The sequence below is a fragment of the Dipodomys merriami genome, unplaced genomic scaffold (genome assembly GCF_024711535.1).
Source record: "Dipodomys merriami isolate MVZ:Mamm:240054 unplaced genomic scaffold, mDipMer1.0.p SCAF_8, whole genome shotgun sequence".
Taxonomy (NCBI): domain Eukaryota; kingdom Metazoa; phylum Chordata; class Mammalia; order Rodentia; family Heteromyidae; genus Dipodomys; species Dipodomys merriami.
This window is the reverse complement of record NW_027206401.1, coordinates 6,481,286-6,495,060: the sequence shown is the minus strand read 5'-3', so window position 1 is coordinate 6,495,060 and position 13,775 is coordinate 6,481,286. Positions and strand designations below refer to the sequence as shown.

At 45.5% G+C, this 13,775-nt stretch overlaps 1 protein-coding gene and 1 long non-coding RNA gene across 6 annotated transcripts in view; one reads left to right on the top strand and one right to left on the bottom strand.

Moving 5' to 3' along the window:
* Positions 1 to 589: 589 nt before the first annotated feature.
* Positions 590 to 2,216, bottom strand: LOC138819201 (uncharacterized). 3 transcript variants are annotated; one of them, XR_011369357.1, is made up of 3 exons: positions 1,659 to 2,216; positions 1,091 to 1,190; positions 590 to 757 (listed from the first exon to the last, which is right to left on the bottom strand). It is a non-coding gene; the product is annotated as an uncharacterized lncRNA (long non-coding RNA). The 3 variants fall into 3 exon arrangements; XR_011369359.1 differs by having other exon boundaries at positions 1,129 to 1,190; XR_011369358.1 differs by having other exon boundaries at positions 1,717 to 2,216.
* Positions 2,217 to 2,370: 154 nt separating this feature from the next.
* Tulp4 (TUB like protein 4) overlaps positions 2,371 to 13,775 on the top strand; it is a 140,767-nt gene continuing 129,362 nt past the window's right edge. The window contains exon 1 of one of the 3 annotated variants that reach the window (XM_070010540.1): positions 2,371 to 2,454. The gene's annotated coding sequence lies outside the window, so the exon portion shown is untranslated. Of the gene's footprint in view, positions 2,455 to 3,153; positions 3,279 to 3,457; positions 3,671 to 13,775 lie in introns of those variants that run through there. The other 2 variants (XM_070010541.1, XM_070010542.1) reach the window with 2 other exon arrangements.

Here is a 13,775-nt window from a genome sequence, read left to right as displayed (position 1 = left end):
TCTCCAATAAAAACCACCAGAAAACCGGAAGTGGCGCTGTAGCTCAAGTGGTAGAGCGCTTGCCTTGAGCTGAAGAGCTGAGGGACAGCGCCCAGGCCCAGAGTTCAAGTCCCACGACCGAGAAAAAAAAAAAAAAAAAGAATCTCATGGCCTTTCCTGCCCAGGCTGGCTTTCTACCGTGATCCTCAGATCTCAGCCTCCTGAGTAGTTAGGGTTACAGGCGTGAGCCACTGGTGCCTGGCTTCTACTGGCTTTTTGATAGCTTTTATTGGGTGTCTCACAGTTCCCTGTCTAGGCTGGCTTCAAATCAGGATCCTCAGATGTCAGCCTTCTGAGTTTCTGGAATTACAGGTGTGAGCCACCAGTGCCTGGCTTATTCTAACTTTTTTTTTCCAGGTTAAATATTGTTATTCTCAACAGCTCCCAATGGCATTAGAAGGTAACTCCTAGAGTTATATCTCCCCTTCAGCCTCCATGGGTGTGCTGCAACTCATCACTGCCCCTCCACAGCTACGTGTGGCATGGTTCAGATGAACATAGGGGATGAGGGCATTTCCTCTCAGAAACATGACAAAAGACAAAAGGCTTGCATTTTATTCTCCAAAAGCTTTGGCTCCTTTGCCATCTTCCAATGTCTAGGATCCAGTTTCCTTGTCCACTGCTGAGCATCTTGGTGGCTGAGGGGCTTGAGTCAGCAGACACTTTGGGCTCTGAACTCTGTCACAGCCAGGAAGGAGGAGGGATGCCTGCTGGAATGCTGGGTGATAGGTAAAGACAGGATTAGTGACAAGGGCTTCTGGGGCTCCAGGACATGGCTGTCTGAGTAATGTGATAGGGTAGCAGGTGAAAATAAGCAGGGATAAGCCTGGAGGGGAGAAAAGGGAACAGACACCAGCCAAGCACCTTGCTAGGACTGCAACACCATTGAGCCCTGAGGGCTGGTGTGAAGGTTAAGAAATTGCTGCTTAACCACCCTGCTGCTGTACACTCCTCACGGTGCTCAGTCGCATTCATATGGAGAGGTAATACTTATGTCACAACCAGAATTCTTATCAGACCCAGTGGGAGCGGAGGTCATCCTGTAACCTACCACAAAGGTAAAGAGTGTGGTTTTTCGAGAAAAGTCACCTATCTCTCTGGAATTGCAGAACGTGTTCAGGGTATTAAAGTTTTCTCAGACTTGAACGAACCTAGGGCCAAAGGAAGCCAGTTAATAGAGTTCATAATAATGAGCGTCATTGCTTTTTTTTTTTTTGTAGTAATTACCATTCAGCAATTATTAGGGATTGGTTTAATTTCTTCAAGCATGTTGCCACAAATTCTAATATTGAAAAAGTATTGGAAGCATAATAAAATGAGACTTATTGAACCAGTGGGATTTTTCAGACAAGTGGAAGGGCTTCCATTTCCGAATCTCCCTCCTAATGGTTCCCAATGGTACAGGTCCTGGGCCTGAACTCAGGGCCTGTCCACTGTCCCTGGCTATTTATCCTCAAGGCTAGCGCTCCACCACTTGAGCCACAACCTGATTTCTAGCTTCTTGGTGGTTAATTGTTGATAAGAGTCTCATAGCCCTTCCTGCCTGGGCGGGCTTCGAACCATTAACCTCAGATAGCCTCCTGAGGGGTAGGATTACAGGTGTTGGGTTTGGTGGTTACCATTGTTAACCGAGGAAGGACGCTGGTCTTAATCGAGTCTGCATTTTAAAGCACGCACCCGTGCCGAGCTCCAGCACCAGCAGCGCTATTTCTGCCACGGTGAACACGAAGGAGAGAGGACTGAAGTCCCGTTCTCAGCCCAGCAGAGAAAAACAGCGTCTTCTGCGGCGTGGCCGCAGCCGCCGCTCCGCAGCCCTCTCCCTCGGCGCAGGACGGCGACGCTCGGGGGCCCCCCTGCCCAGCCCGCCCGCCCGCCCCCAGCCTCGACGGCCCGGGCCCGGGCCCAGGGCGGCCGAGCCCGGCCGCGCAGACACGGCGGGACGCCCCCTTCCGGGCGGCCTCGGGGGCTCGAGGCTCCTCCCGCGGGCCAGCTTCTAAAGGTGACTGGAGCTAGCGCTTTCCTCGTGGTGCGGCCGGTGTGAGGCCGTGGTCCCCCGGGACGACTCCGGCCATCGGCTCGCGTGTCCGCGGCGCGCGAGGACGGCGCGGCGCCGAGCCGCCGAGGCCAGGGACCCCCGAAGGCCCGTTGCCGGCCCGCGCGGTCGGCGCAGCGCCCGCCACCACGGAGCGGGCCGGGCGGGCCGGCGGGCTGGGAAGGGGGCCGCTGGCCGTGCGGGGGTCACGTGTCCCGGTCACGTGACGCGCTGCCGGGCGGGCGGCCGCCGAGGGGGGCGGAGACTCGGCCGAGACGCGGGGTGGGGGGGGGGAGGCGGCGGCGGCGGCGGCGGCGGCGGCGCGGGGCTGCTGGAGGCGGAGAGGCGCGGAGAGCCGCGGGGGCCGCCGCCACGGCCGCCCGGTAGGTGAGGCGGCGCGGGGGCCGCTGTCACGGGCCGCGGCGGGCCGGGGTCGGCGCCGTGTGGCGGGAGGGGGGAGGGAGGGGCCGGCGGGGTGCGGGCCGGGGCGCCTTCGGGGCCGGCGGGGCGCGCGTCGCTGTCGGCGGGCCCGGTGCGGGCGCCCGCGGGCGTGGTGGGCGCGGCGGCGGCGGGGGGGCGGCGGGGCGCGGCGGCCGAGGCCGGGGCGCGGCGGCCGGCAGGCCGGGCCGGGTGGGCCGCCGCCGGGCTCCTGACCAGGGCGCGGCGCCCACCGGGCGTCTGACCCTGAGCTCCCGCGGCCGCGGCGGCCGCTCGGCGGTGTCGCCTTTTGTTTCTGCGTGTGGGAAGATGGGGCGATGGGGCGCCGCGCGCGCGCGCGCGCGGGTGTACAAATCAGGAGGCGTTTGGCGTGGAGCCATTTTTCCCCCCCTCTTAATCGTGGAGACAGAAAAGAAATCCCTCCAAACGGTTTCTCCCGGGGACCGGAGCTGTGCCCCCCCATCCTCCCCACCGGCCCTCCCCGCGCTGCCCACCTTGGCGTCCTCGGTCGCGCCTCCCGCCCGCCCCACCTCCGGCGGAGCCCCGCGAGCGAGCCCGGTCACCTGTCGTGGCAGCTGCTTGGAGCCCCCGGCGCTTCTGCTGTCGGGAGTCTGAGCAAATCCCGGAGGTTCCGCTGCCGGCGCCAACCCCGCCCGGGGCCCCGGGCCTCCAAACCCGCTGCCGGTGCTCCCGTGCGAAGTTCCCCCCGCCGGGGCCACGGAGCCGGGAGGTGTCTGCGTCTGTCTGTCTGTCACGACACCACTTCAAGGTTGGGAAGGTTAGGGCCCCGTAGCCTTGTGGGAGGAGATGGGGGTGACAGTCCATTTCTGGGGTGGTCATCCTTCCAGCTAACCTACCCAGCTGATCGGAAAGTCCGCCAGACTTCTCCCCTTGGGTAATCAATTCCCTTGACGTCTGTTGGGGGCCCACCCCTTTGTCTTTTATGGTAGTTGGGCCCCTGAAGTGTATCCAGTTAGTCCCCTTAGCGGACGGAAATGGTTTCTACGGTTTTGAAGAATGTGAAAACCGGTTCTGGGATTCTTCTTCGTGCCTCTTGCAGTGTGTCTGGGGTCTCCATTCTTCCTTATGAGTTTCGTTTTTGTCGGCCAGTGGCCTGGGATCGGAGGTGGAGATGCGTGTCGAGTGACGGGCGCCTTGCAGGTTAGCCATACCGCTATTCAAGAGAGCCAGGCCAGGACTCTTGGCCTTCAGGTGGGGCGATGAAGAGCTCTTGATTCCTGGTGCAAAGATAGATAGCTCCATTGAGAATGGGAGTCGCAACCCCTCCTCTTTTTCATGGTAGTTAACTGCAGGGGAAATGATTATATGATACATTATGAGTAGCCAAATGGAGTTAGTTCCTCAACTTGGAAAACAGCAACTTGTGTGGAAGAGCTATTAGTGGATGATAATTCCCTTTAAAAATGTTAAAAGAGCTTTGTTCGTTTTTAGTAAGGGTTGTGCTGCTCACTGGTGGGAGAGGTGTTGACCCTCCAGATTTGTAAGTATTCCGCACCGAGTTAGAGGGAGTTTTATAAGGGATTAAAACAACAACACCACCACAATGGAGTTTGCAGATATGGAAGCTTAGAGAGCCATGATCATTTACATTCCTTACAATAAGATTTTTTTTTTTTGGTCGGTCGTGGGGCTTGAACTCTGGGCCAGTACGCTGTCCCTCGGCTCTTCAGCTCAAGGTGAGTGCTCTACCACTTGAACCACAGCACTACTTCTGGCTTTTTGGTGGTTTATTGGAGATAAGAGTCTCATGGACTTTCCTACCTGGGATGGCTTTGAACCATGATCTTCAGATCTCAGCCTTTTGAGTAGCTAGGATTACAGTTGTGAGCCATTGGCATCCCACCAAATAAGATGTATTTACTACTGCATCTCTTAAATAATACCCTCTGCATTTAGAAAGGATGTGTTCATTGTATTGAACATTCTGGTGTTCACATGGAACTATGTCAGTTTTGTTATTTACACTTTTCTTTCCTACTAGAACTGATTGTGTGTGTGCACATACATATGTGTATGCATGTGTGCACCGGTATTGGGACTTGAACTCAGGATCTGGGTGCTGCTCCTAAACTTTTTTGCTCAAGGATAGCACTCTACCACTTGAGTCACAGCTCACTTCCAGCTTTTGGGTGATTAATTGGGGATAAGAATCTTACAATCATCCCTGCTTAAAATTGATTTTTTAATGTTTTAATGATTGGTGGTATATTAAATGTGTGTTCTAAATTGAACCATCCAGTGTTGACAGTGAGATCCCAACTAAGTCAAGAATAGTAGAGACAGCAGCCTTTCATCAGGCCACTTTCTGCCCAGAGTTCAGACCCCAGTGCTGCTCTATACCACCTGAAAATCCTAAACCAGATGAATTGGTGGCACATGCCTGCATCCCAGCATTCAGGAGGCTGAGGCAGGAGGTTCTTGGGTTCATATCTTGCCCAGGCTACATAGTGAGATCCTGTTTCAACACTCCTCTCCCCAAAAATGTAGAGACTTGTACAATGAGCTAAATGTTGTATCTGTCACCCAGCTTTAGCAGTTAGAAAATGTTGGCCAGTGTTATTTGAGGGATACTTCCTCTCCCTTAACATTAGATTACCTTAAAACAAAGGAAATTGTCTTACAATTTTGTCGGTAAATAAAAAGTTTCCTTAAGTAATAAAAATACTATTATTCTACTTTAAAACGATAATTTCTGACTGGGATGTAGTTTAGGATTCTGCTCCGGCAGCAAAAAAAAAAAAGAAAATAAAGTTAAATATTCTCAATGTCTCCAAATATTCATTCAGTACTCCCAGGCTACCCCCATATATATATACCGTATTTATTGTGAGCTAAAGACATAAACAGATTTTTTTTCTTTGAATTTGAACTTGTTGTGGAATCTCTGTCGCTGTCTGTCTGTCTGTCTGTCTGTCTGTCTGTCTCTCTCTCTCTCTCTCACACACACACACACACACACCATATATTGCAATTACAGTTTGTTTAAATTCTCTTAATTCATCTCCATCTTTTTTTTTTTTTTGTATAACTTTATTGAGGAATCTGAGTTTTGCTGATTGTTACCCTGTATGTTCCTTTCTTTTTCTTTCTTTCTTTTTTTTTTTTGGGTCTGGTCATGGGGCCTGAACTCTGGGCCTGGGCCTGGGCCCTGTCCCTCAGCTCTTCAGCCCAAGGCTAGTGCTCTACCACTTGAGCCATAGTGCCACTTCCGGCTTTTTTTCTTTTTGCTTATGTGGTGCTGAGGAGTCGAACCCAGGGCCTCATGCATGCAAGTCGAGTGCTCTACCACTGAGCCACCTTCCCAGCCCTGTTCCTTTATTTCTTGTGTTTCCTATACATTGATAGTTTGCGAGAAGAATGGGGTTTGTTTACATGCTGAGTATTCTATCTAGGGTCTTAGTGCATGCCAAGCACACACTCTACCACCTCCAGTATGGATTTCATTTTTTTTTCTGTGAGTAGAATTATTTATTTTGCATATTAGCAATTACTTCCAATCATCTTGATTCATAAGGATTATAATTTGGTGGTTTTATTTCATCTTCTCCTCTTTAATTTTTAGGTGAAGTACATAAGTAGAACCTCTCACAATTATTTGGTTACCTTGAAGTATAGATTAGGAAATGTGTGAAAAATGTTTTGTTTTTTTTTTTAAATCATCATTTTCAAAGTCAGAGCTAGTTCCCAACATCAACCAGTGGTCCTGAGGATTTTTTTTTTTTTTTTTTGGGTCCAGTCGTGGGGCCTGAACTCTGGGCCTGGACACTGTCCCTCAGCTCTTCAGCTCAAGGCTAGCGCTCTACCACTTGAGCCACAGTGCCACTTCCGGCTTTTTTCTTTTTGCTTATGTGGTGCTGAGGAATCGAACCCAGGGCCTCATGCATGCAAGGCAAGCGCTCTACCACTGAGCCAACTTCCCAGCCCTTTTTTTTCCTCTTTTAAAATGTCTTTTCTGAATTATCTTATGTTAGTGTATATGACATGTTTCAGTCCATTGCACTTGTTGTCTTTTGGTGCACCAATTACTCCACCTTTGGGCTGGGAGGGCTTATTCAGGCTAGTGACTTGAGATCTTCTGACCTGTCCAATTAGTGTAGTAGCTTCCTAGTTTTCTGGTATGATGAGATGTTCCATGCTCATCCTGTAAACTTCCTGTTTCAGACTTGAAATCAGAACATCTCTCTCCTCCTCTCCCCTGACACCCCCCCCCCTTTTTTGAAGTGTTTCTTGGTGATTGAACCCCAGGCCATACATGTGCCAGGTGAGCACAGTACCTCTGTGTTACATCCCCAACCCAGAACAGACCTTTCAGAAAGAAAAATTAAAAATTAATGTGCAGTGTATTGAAGTACTTAGTTTCAGTAGTCATTAAAGAGATGAAATTAAAAACAAACAATATTGTTATGAACTGAATACTTGTTTCCTTCTACCCAAATTCTTTAGTAGAAACCCCAGGGTCAAGAGAAAGGGGCCCTCCCAGTGGGATTAGTGGCCTTATCAGAAAAGTCACCAGAGAATTTGCTCTCTTCTCCTACAGATCCTCCCCCGTCCCGAGGAAATTGTGTGAGCCTGCCTTCAGATGGTATAGCCTACAGATCAAGAGTGAAGTCTTACCTTGCTGGCCCTTGATCTTTGGCTTCTTGCCTCCAGAACTTTGAGAAAGAAATTTCTATTGTTTATGACACCCAATCTCTGGCACAGTTGGCCCTTGGTATCCACAGGTTCTGTAGCCACAGATTAAACCAGTTGCAGATTGAAGAAAGATGACAAAAATTGTAAATTTTTAAATTTACAAAATGATGAATTATTTTTAAATTGTAATTTCCTACTTATTCCCTAAACAGTGCATTTACATAGCATTTATATTGTATTTAGATGCTGGAAGTAATCTAGAGATGATTTAAAAGTATACAAGAAGGTGTGCTTTATTTATGTACAAATAATACCTGATTTTATGCAAGGGCTTGAGCACCTGTGGATGCTAGAACCAATCCCCCATAGCTATCAAGGACAATTGTATTTTGTTACACAGCCTGACCAGACTAAGGTGACATTTTTTTCGTTACTATATTAACAGTATAGACCCTACCGGGTGTGAATTGACTTGGTAAAGCTTCATATAAAGTATGGTAATATGATGATTTCTATTCCTTGCTTTGGTAATCTTAATATTTAGGCAGCTGCCCGGGTGGAACAGAATAAGGATGATGGCAATCCTCATCTGTGCAAATGGAGGGAAATATATTCTTAGACACAGTAGAGATAAAAATTAATGTATCATGCTAGATGGGTGCTTTTAGGTATCAAATGCAAAATGCATGTAACCTTTGACTCAGAAAGTCTACATTTAGAAGGAATTTAGCCAAAGAAATAATAGAAAAGTTTGTGAAGATACATGTGCATAGTGAAGAACTGGACATGGATTGGATTATGACAGGTTCATTGATTGTACCTATCGAAAATGATATGCATATATTAATGAGCTTGGAAAGACACTCATGTTGTATTACTGAGTAGAAAAGGCAGGTTTTGGAAATGTAGGAATGGACTTAGACTGTAGATGTAGAAAATGCTGAACAACTAGACTGGAAACTAAGCCTGTGGAATCTAGGTTTTATGAATGGCCTCATGGATAGTCTACTTAAGTTACTATGTCTCAAAGTCTAACCAACAGGTTTCATCCTTCTGTTATGATTCAGATTTTCTGAAGAAAGTATATGATTGGCTTAGTTTGGGTAATTTACTTATCTTTTCAATATGTGTGTAACTTTGTTCTTAAATTAACATTGCCATAAGACTACAGAATGAGGAAGGAGTTACAAGGAGAGTTTAGAAAGAAAGGGGAAGACAATTCAGGAAGACCAGGAAATAGGTAACCACTCTTTAGTTAAAATTAAATACATTCCGGGCTGGGAAGGTGGCTCAGTGGTAGAGTGCTTGCCTTGCATGCATGAGGCCCTGGGTTCGATTCCTCAGCACCACATAAGCAAAAAGAAAAAAGCCGGAAGTGGCGCTGTGGCTCAAGTGGTATAGCACTAGCCTTGAGCTGAAGAGCTGAGGGACAGCGCCTAGGCCCAGAGTTCAAGCCCCATGACCCGACCCAAAAAAAAAAAAAAAAAAATTAAATACATTCCTAGCCGGGCGCTGGTGGCTCATGCCTATAATCCTAGCTACTCAGGAGGCTGAGATCTGAGGATCGCGGTTCAAAGCCAGCTCGGGCAGGAGAGACCGTGAGACTCCTATCTCCAATAAACTACCAGAAAACTGGAAGTGGCGCTGTAGCTCAAGTGGTAGAGTGCTCACCATGAGCTGAAGAGCTGAGGGACAGCGCCCAGGCCCAGAGTTCAAGCCCCACTACGGACCAAAAAAAAAAAAAAAAATTAAATACATTCCTAGTTCGGTAATGTTGAATTAATTATATCATCTCCATAAAATTACTGCCAACAGATTTCCCCCCCTTTAGCAACCCTTTAACATGTTAGGACTTATACCAGTTTGTCATCTTTATTTCATTTTTTGCATTCATAAAAAATGATTGGTCAAAATTAAAATTTTGAGTATAGGTCTAAAAGTCATGCTGTTTCTTAAATATGGTGAATTCAGAACCAGCTATGTGTTTTCTGATGTCAGTAAATAGGAGTGATAGTCTTTGTAATTATGCGGTGTCAAGATATCGTTGAGAAGCCGGGCGCTGGTGGCTCACGCCTGTAATCCTAGCTACTCAGAAGGCTGAGATCGGAGGATTGCGGTTCAAAGCCAGCCCGGGCAGGAGAGACCGTGAGACTCCTATCTCCAATAAACCACCAGAAAACCGGAAGTGGCGCTGTTGCTCAAGTGGTAGAGCACTCGCCTTGAGCTGAAGAGCTGAGGGACAGCGCCCAGGCCCAGAGTTCAAGCCCCACGACCGACCAAAAAAAAAAAAAAAAAGAATAAAATTAAAAGTTGGTGGGGGCTGGTGGCTCACAGCTGTAATGCTGGCTACTCAGGAGACTGAGATCTGAGGATTGAGGTTCGGAGCCAGTCGGGGTAGGAAAGTTTGTGATACCCTTATCTCCAATTAACTGCCCAAAATACCAGAAGTGGAGCTGTGGGTAAAGTGATCAACTGATAGCCATGAGCAAAATATGCTTAAGGACAGTGCCCACGCCCTGAGTTCAAGCCCCAGGACTGTCCCCCGCCCTCCCGCCAAAAAGAACCACAATAAAATTAAAACATACTGTGTATGGATAGCCTTGGACAATAATGGTGCAGTAGAACATAGAAAATTATTCTATAGGTGTGTAGAGGTGTTGTGCAGATAATGTACATTTATTTGAACACCTTTCTCACTGTCCTTTTTAATCAGAAGTACAATTAAGAGCCAAATGGATATGAGAGAGCTTTAGAAAAGATAACAGATGGGGCTGGGAAGGTGGCTCAGTGCTAGAGCGCTTGCCTTGCATGCCAGAGGCCCTGGGTTCCATTCCTCAGCACCACATAAGCAAAAAGAAAAAAGCCGGAAGTGGCGCTGTGGCTCAAGTTGTAGAGCGCTAGCCTTGAGCTGAAGAGCTGAGGGACAGCGCCCAGGCCCAGAGTTCAGGCCCCACGACCAACCAAAAAGAAAAAAAAGAAAAGATAACAGATACTACTATGAAAGGTATTTCTCTCTTACTTAGAAAATTAAATATTTAATTTATATCATAGCAAGTGTGAAAGGATTTGGAACCACATTATCTGAGTATTATGATTATTTCTACTGTTGCTCTTTTGGTAATCTTAATATATGGGTATCTTTTTCCCAGTTTGTAATGGACATATTATACCTTCTGGGTTAAAGTGTTCTTTTGTGTGTGTTTCTTTTTATTGTATCAGATCTGTTACACTGTGGTTAAGGCTAAGAATTTGGTCCTTTAAATCAAGTGTAGTTACTCCTGTAATCTCAGCTACTTGGGAGGTAGATTAGCAGGACTTTAGTTTGAGACTGGCCCAGACATAAAGGTAGCAAGACCTGGTGTCAACCAACAAGCTGGTCTTGGTAATGCTTGAGGCTAGGTAGGAAGATCATGTGCTAGGTTGGCCCTGGCACAAAGTTCAATACCCTGTCTGAAAAGGGCTAGAGATGTGGTGGCTCAGGTGGTAGAGTGGCTGCCTTGCAAGGCCCTGAGTTCAAACACTAGTTCTTTAAAAAAGAAGAATTGAGCTCTTTCAACAAGTAACTTCAGTGTCTCACTTTTATGTCCCACCTATTGACCTGGCTAGTTACTAGTTGGAACACTGGATTCTAAAGGTACTTCTGTATCTACAACTGTTGCTTAGTGTTTTCAACTTCCTCTTAAAAGTTATTACTGCATTCAGAAGTGTCTCATCCTCCTAGATAACTTTTTTTTTAAGTTGGATATATGGATTTTTTTCAGTTTCTCTCCCACAACAAAAGGAAGATTAGTTTAAAATGTGACAGTTACACTTGCTTTGTACGTCTATTAATTTTCCGTCCCTTCTTAGAGAAATCAAGGGACCTTAGAAAACCTTTTCTGCTGAGGGATACTGTCCCACTGTTTTTTGTTTTTTGGTATTCAGTGTATTTTTTTTTTTTTTACCTTTCTTGAGAAATGCTGATCACTGTGGCAGAGGCCCTGTACAGAAGAGTAGACAGCTGTTAGTGCCGGGACAATTTAAACATCCATGCAGAATTGATGGACAGTGATGTTCCCATGTGCTGAGTGTAATCAGGATTGCTGATACATTATCGGTTTCTTCAGCTGCAGATACCTCTCCGAAAATAGCAGCAGATGGACAACTGTAGCTCCATTGTAGAAAATGAAAACTTACGTGATAAGAAAGTAGGCTTCTGCTATGTATACACCTACCTGGTCAGCCAAAGCTGATGTTTTAGGTAGTCAGAGTTACAGTAGACCTGGTAAATAATCAGAAACTTTGACCATGTGTTAACATTAGGTCAAAATAGAAAAATGTCTTCAAAAAAGTATTACTTGGGTGTGTTGTCTGGGAAATGGAGTTTAAAGAGGTTGGGTCTGGGGAGAACCAGGTAGATGAAGGTGGTTTGATACTCAGCTCACATTTTCCAGTCTCTACAAATAATTTGAACTTATATTATTTTAATTTGGTCTTTTCCCTATTTGATAAGAAATTCAGTCTAGTGTTTTATATGTAGGAAATTTAATGAAATCCTGTACTATTTGAAATGTCTGAAATAAACTAATAAAAGGTAGAAAGCAAGTTGGGAGCTGATGGCTCACTCCTGAAATCCTAGCTACTCAGGAGCCTGAGATCTGAGGATCGGGGTTCAAAGCTAGCCTAGGCAGGAAAGACTGTGAGATTCTTATTTCAATTAACCATCAGAAAACTGCAAGTGGTCACTGTGGCTCAAAGTAGTAGAGTACTAGCCTTGAAACAAAAGCTCAGGACAGTGCCCAGGCCTTGAGTTCAAGCCCACAACCAAAGAAAACCCCCAAAGAAACCCAAAACAAAACCAAAAAACCTTCACAGTTTACTTATCTGTTCCATTAATAATAACTTTTACTACTGTGACAGATGTGAGAATGAAAGTGGCATGTGTACTGTTTTGTCTTCTTACTAGCAAGGGTTCTGAGAGACTTGGGAATAAATTAAGCAGTGTAGGACTGGGAGCTTCCATTGTGGTTATTAGAGCCTCCCTCTTTTCCTCTTTCTCTTTTATTTGTGTTTGGTTTTGCATCTCCCTCAGGTAGTCTGTTTTTAGTGAAGAGCAAAGTGTTAGAATGGGAGGTCCACAAATCATTACTATTATTCAATTTTAACTAATGACATTAATTTTAATTTTAACTAATGACTACTATATCTTTTCTGGACATTAACAAGCTACATGATTTCATTGCTACAAGGAATATATACTTTTGATCAGTTAAAATGTGGCTTTAAAAGATTTTGTCACACAATATAGAAAGTCATAATAAATGAGATTTGTATGTAAAGTGCATTTTTGTGTGTCACAATAGTGTATGTAAAAGAATAAATATTAGTATAAACTCCTAGTACCAGGGCTTGAACTCAGTTCCTTGTGCTTGCCCAGCTGGTATTTTACTACTTGAACCATGCTTCCAGCCCTGCTTTTTGTTGATTAATTGGCAGTAGAGTCTCTCAGACTCTTGAGAGATCATAGCTTGGAATCTCTAGGTCTCAGCCTCCTGCCACTTGTTTTGAAATACTTCTCTACACAGGTGCATAAAGAACTAGTAGTGTGAAGTACTTTGAAATCAATTTTCTATAAATTTTAATGTAATAAGTTGGTATAAAGTAGAGCTTTCTGAGAGTTGACCTCATGGTTCAGAAATGGTGTAACAGTTTGTGTTTTTTTTTTTTCTAAATTTAAGTAGCTGTACAAAGGAGTTGTCATTTAACAAAGCAGTTTATAAATACAGTATGTCTTGGTGATTGTTGCTCCTCTCAGCGTTCTCGTCCATCCCTCCCTTACCTGCCTTTTCCAACTGTTGACAATCTTGGAGTATCACATTTTCTTCTCTTTCTTAGCTTTCTGGGTTTTAAAAATAACTGGTTTCTGCTGGTAATCATATAAATGGATTCTCTTTGGTGGTCCTTTGCCTGTGTTCAGATGGTGCTTGTCCTTTTTCCTCTGTGTGACCCAAAAAGGTAACATGTACTTGGCTTTGGGGAATTGATTTATTTCTCTAGTGTATACCAGGTAGTCAAAGACTTAGGGGAAATAGAGCAGGCACTGTCAAGTGAATGATACCCGTAATCTCTGGAGGTCACTTTAAACCAATTACTTCAGCCTTTTAATTTTAGTCAGTTATTATCAAACCTTTTACTAGATTGTTAATGACTAGCAAAATTGGTTTGAGTTAGACCTCCTTCAGTGCTAATGAGAAGTAAAGTAGACCCCAAGGTGAGATGTCTGAAGAAGGAGGCGTACTGTGGAGTCTGGACTCATTCACAAATTAGAGCATGAAAGAGCTCCACGAAGCTAAGATATGGTTCACTTCCTTTCTTGGTTTTAGAGCTACTTGGCCTTAAGTACCATCTGTTACAATTTAATATTATTTTGGAAGGCAGATTATCTTATAGCATAGACTTGTCTAATGTTTTGGAAGAAGATAATCAACTGAAATGTAAACCTCTAACTACTAAAGTGTTAGTTTAGAGGGTTAACTGTGGCCATACACTGTTCTGTCTAAAAAGGACTTTGTTTTTCAGCTTCTATATTGTTCTCTGTGTTACTTTCAAAGTTACCTGCTTCTTAATTTATATC